Raw genomic sequence first — 5,311 nt, forward strand, 5'->3', positions numbered from 1 at the left:
AGATTAAGTAGAAAGTACAAAGAATTTCTCTGCAATCCTTCCACTCAAATTCTCCCCTCTACCAACATCCCTAAACAGATCAACAGTATTTTAAATTCTACATGAACACAATTTTCCATGCCTTTCTTGTCTGACAAAGATAAACAAGTGAAGATTTGTTTTTCACAACATGCATTTATCGCAGCTAAGATAAGTCTCTGATATCTCATCATGATGACCCTTCGATTTTCCTCATAGACCAAGTCGATCACTGCCCCTTGGTCACTCAAAGCAGCTCCTATGCTATTTCACAGACTATCCTGTTATCAGTAGGATGTATCAGCTGCCTTCATTCCCCCACCTTCTCAGCCAGACTTACACTGTCAATGGTCTTTTTTCCTTAGGTAAGTGAAAGGAATACATTTTTTGAAACGAATCACATACCATGCTGGATGTATCTGCCTGTGCCTTATTGGTCAACTAATGCCTTGAACTTTAATCAAAATGTACCATCATACAGGGTAAAGTAATTCAGAAAGAGAAAAACATAAATTGTATGACATCATTTATATATGGAATCTAGAAAAATGGTACAGATTAATTTATTTGCAAAGCAGAAACTGAGACACAGATGTAGAGAAATAAATGTATGGAAACCAAGGGGGAGAAGGGGTGGTGGACTGAATTAGGAGATGGGGATTGACATATATTAGGGCTTCCCTGGTGGCTCAGAGGTTAGAGCATCTGCCTGAAATGCAGGAGACCTGGGTTTGATCCCTGGGTTGGGAAGATCCCCTGGAGAAGGAGATGGCAACCCACTCCAGTATTCTTGCCTGGAGAATCCCATGGACAGAGGAGCCTGGTGGGCTGCAGTCCATAGGGTCGCCAAGAGTCGGACACGACTGAGTGAATATACTACTATGTATAAAATAGATAACTAATGAGAACTTACTATATAGCACAGGGAACCCTACTCAGTTCTCTGTGGTGACCTAAATGGGAAGGAAATTTAAAAAGTGGATACACATATAGCTGATTCACTTTGCCATATAGCAAAAACTAACGCAACATTGTAAAGCAACTATACTCCAATAAAAAATTAGTAAAATGAAAAGAGAAAGATTACTTGGATTCGACCCAATCCTTTCTCACACAGTTCTTGGAAAAAAAAAACAAACTGTTGTGGAGACAATTCAGTACAAACACAGTGGGATTAATTAAACAAATTAGCAGGAATCTAGTGCTTTGATTCATTAGCTTGCTCTTTATCCTGTACTTACTTTGTGCCAGGTGTGATGCTTGCCACATAATAGTAAATAAACCAGCAATGGCCCTCATTCTTGCAGAGCTCCATCTAATGTGCTTGTTCTCAAAGGGCTAATTTTATCCCCCCACAAAGAATATCTGGCAACATCTGGACACAATTTTTGGTTGTTACAACAGGAAAGTCACTACTAACCTCTAGTAGGTAGAGGCAAGAAAGGCTTCTCAACACCTCTAATACACAGGACAGCTCCATAATAATGCAAATGGTGCCCCCAAATAGCCACTGCCCCAAACATCAATAGTGCTGAGGTTGAGAGGCTTTGGTCTAATGAATGGAAATATGTTGCAGATTTACTGAACAGTCAACTAAATCCTCTGTGGAGGATTCCCAGCAGGAAATCATCACTTAGAATGAAGTGTTTGGGATTTATATTGACATCTCAAACCTGCAAACAGAAATAAGTCCAGCCAACATCAGAAGAAGGTACAAGAACATATAGGAGGTTTAGCTCACTGTGATGTTTTCCGATTCTAGTACAATGATTCTCAACCTAAGGACTGCTGTAGAATTCCAAAGAGTTTTAAAAACTTCTGGTGACCAGTTTGCACTTCTACTAGGTATACAGTAGGGAAATGTGACACAGAGTTGAGGGCTATCTCAGTTCCTACCCGCAGGGAAAAACTGTAGCAGAGACAGTTCAGTAAACCTTATAGGGATATTTAAACTTTCTTTCTTTCCTTTTTTCCGTTTCTTTCTTTCTCCTCTAAATTCCTTGAGCAGTTAAGTACAATCTACTTCACACTTTACTATATAAAGCTTAGAAGCTATAGTCTAATCATTTTATGAATGGAAATATTGTCTTTCCAAGAGATGATACAATATGAAATTTCATCTCATCTTCTTTTGGTCCTCCTTTGGCCTAATGTAATGCTAACCATTTAACAAGTGCTAAACAATTGGTGCTTAATGACTTAAATAGACGAAGAAAGACTCATAAAAGCTCCAAATACAGAGATAGGAGCAGAAGGAGAGTATCCAATATGTCATAAGATGACAACTAAGCACAGTGCAGTGGATCAGAAAGGGAAAACCCTAGAAAGACTATTATTGGGCCAGCTGGTACAATTTGAATACAGACTGACCATTAGATAGTATTATGGGGTCAAAGTTAAACTGACCACATTTGGTCATCATCCTGTGGTCATGTGTGAGAATGTTCTTGTTCATAGGAGACATGTTAGGAAAGGGTAAAGGGTTAAGATATCTGCAGTTTACTATTAAAAGATTCAACAACACAAATAGTAGTAATAATAATACACGTATATGTGCACTTGTATGTGCGGATAGATATAAAAAGTTGGTGATAAAGCAAATATGGTGGAATGTTAACAATTAGAGACTCTAGAGGAAGAGTGTATGACTATTTATTGTATTCTGCTTTGCAATTGTCCTAAAACGTTTTCAAAATTAAGACTTACAATCTACATATGTATAATATTGTGAGAAATATTAACTTGGGCTTGGTAGTTGCCTGAATGCCATAGAGCAAAGAAGATTGAAGATACTTTCTTGAAAGTTACACCTTTGCCATCTACTATAAGCATGAATTACTTATGTGGCTACAGTGGAAATTAGGAAGTGTCATGCTTTTCTGATTAGGCAACATCTGCCAAATCTACAGCTGGACAAGAGCCTATAAAATTTGGATGAAGAGACTCTATAGTTCCCTATTCCAGCTGAAAGGGCAGTGTCCAAATGCTTATTCCTATACTCTCAAGAAAAAAAAAATGTGTTTTTGTATTCCTCCTTCAGCCTCTAAAATGGTAGATTAGTGGAAGAACATGGTCAAAGTACCCTGGAGGAGGAAATGGCAACCCACTCCAGTATTCTTGCCTGGAGAATCCCATGGACAGAGGAGGCTGGGAGGGTACACCATGGGCTTGCAAAGAGTCGGATACAACTGAAGCGACTTAGCATGCATGCATGGTAAAAGTAATTAGAGGCCTGTTTCTTTTTTTTTTTCCAATCCTCACCTCAAGCACTGACAATATTCTGACTCCAGTGCAGGGCTAATTCTTTTAGACTACTAGTTTAATTTTTTTCTGTCATGGCATTTCTAAATACTCTGTATTTCTTCAAAGATTTCTATACCCTCAATACCTGAAACTCCAAAAACTCTATCACAATCTAGAGTGATTCCAGACAATTATGTACTCTTACATCTCCTGACAGTGAAGAAGTAAACAACTTCTCATCCTCATCACCATAAGTTTGGAACATCATTGACTGAGTTATTGGATCATTCAACAAATATTTGAGTGCCAAACCTCCTCCTCTCCCAGCCTCTCACCATCTCAGAAAATGGGGCTACCATTCTCTGTGGAACAGTGTTAATCTTGTTCACCTCTTTTTTTCATCCTAAGGACATCAAGTTCTACCAGCTCCACTTTCAAAACACATTTTAAGTCCAGCTACTTCTCACACCCTCATCCAAACCACTATCATCTCTCACTTTGACAACCAAAGGCATTCCTACTATCTCTCCTATCATTTACCACCTAGCTCACAAGATTCCAACCACACTACCTTCTATGATGATTGTTCTTCCATCACCCCTAGCCCTTCCTGCCAAAGGGCCTTTGTACTGGCCATTGCTTTCCCCTGCAACACCACTCCTGAAGTGTTCCAGGTCATCTCCTCAGAGATTTTCCACAACCCATGCAATCTACAGTTATTCCCCCCACCCAACCACACACCATCATCACTTTTGATTTTCCTACTCTGTTATATACTTTTTTTTCATAGCAATTATCACCAACTGGAAATACAGTATATATTTATGCATTTGTTTGTTTTCCATCAGAATATCAACTCCAGGAGGGCAGGAACTTTTTCTGTTTTGTTCACCACTGCATGCCCCACCTCTAGATGAGGGCCTCAGGCATATAAGGAGCTAAATTAATATTGACTGATGGAATTAATTCATGACTAATGCTTTCTGACAAAATTTCTAAAAAAAAAGCTCTCTGCTCCAGAGTAGTTAGCCTACAGTTAATGTTTTTAGAACCACTGTCCTCAGAACTCTTGCTAACTGTTCACTTGCTCTCCTGGGAACTGGTTGTTGTTGTTGTTGTTTATTGGAGTATGATTGATTTACAATCCTTGGAGCTCATAGAGGCTACGGGTTCAAGAAGAGGGAAAAAAGAGAGTAAAAATTTGGAAAAGATTAATTTACTTTTCAAGTTTGATGTTACACATTGGTGGTAGAGTAGATAGATGCTCATCTACTGAAGTGATAGAAACAGCAACTGTGACCAAAAATACCTTCTTTACTGGAGTATTACATACCCTGAAATTCTACTGTTAAGGATTAAATTATCAAGTCATCAACATCAAAGCACTGATTCTTCTTCAATTTTTCAGACAACAAATTCTTAATGACTAATGTTCTTCTCTGTCCTCTGTGCCTAGCACATGACTTGCATGTGTATGTATTCAATAAATATTTGTTGGATAAATACAGACTTTCCTCCTTGAGTTTACCACCTCGTTTTCCTTGCCATGCACTTAAGTCTCTATTATGCATGTCTTTCTTCTACCAGTTCAAACTCTGATAGTTCTTTTCCAATTTTAATTATACACCTGGATTTTTTCCAGAAATAAATATGCTAGTTAACAGCAAAGACCTTGGCATCTGGAATGAAGGGCACAGACAGTTTTCTGAATCTAATCTCTTCAGCCTGCCACTCAGACTTGCCAGATAACTTATTCTGGCCCATGTGTTCCAAATGTATTAATGCCCGCCCACCTTCCCTCCACAGTGAGGTGGCTGGCCTTCCCATGTCCTCTGTGTCATTTTTATTCTCACCTTTATAACTGCTTATTTGTTCCTCTACCCCCTGCCTTCTTAGCCTGTGGAAATAACACTCATTCTTCAGGGTTTGGATCAAAGAACATCTCAGACCACACTAAGTTAATTAATCTCGCTTGCCTCTGAAATATAGTAATAATAAGTGTTGGTACCACTTGTTTGAACACAAAATTACATATTACCCTGGAACATAA

The 5,311-nt window shown here is 38.7% G+C and overlaps 1 non-coding gene across 1 annotated transcript; it reads left to right on the plus strand.

Moving 5' to 3' along the window:
* Positions 1 to 696: 696 nt before the first annotated feature.
* On the plus strand, positions 697 to 768 carry TRNAF-GAA (transfer RNA phenylalanine (anticodon GAA)). Its single transcript has one exon. It is a non-coding gene; the product is annotated as a tRNA-Phe (tRNA).
* Positions 769 to 5,311: the final 4,543 nt, after the last annotated feature.

This window comes from Ovis aries, chromosome 2 (genome assembly GCF_016772045.2).
Source record: "Ovis aries strain OAR_USU_Benz2616 breed Rambouillet chromosome 2, ARS-UI_Ramb_v3.0, whole genome shotgun sequence".
Taxonomy (NCBI): domain Eukaryota; kingdom Metazoa; phylum Chordata; class Mammalia; order Artiodactyla; family Bovidae; genus Ovis; species Ovis aries.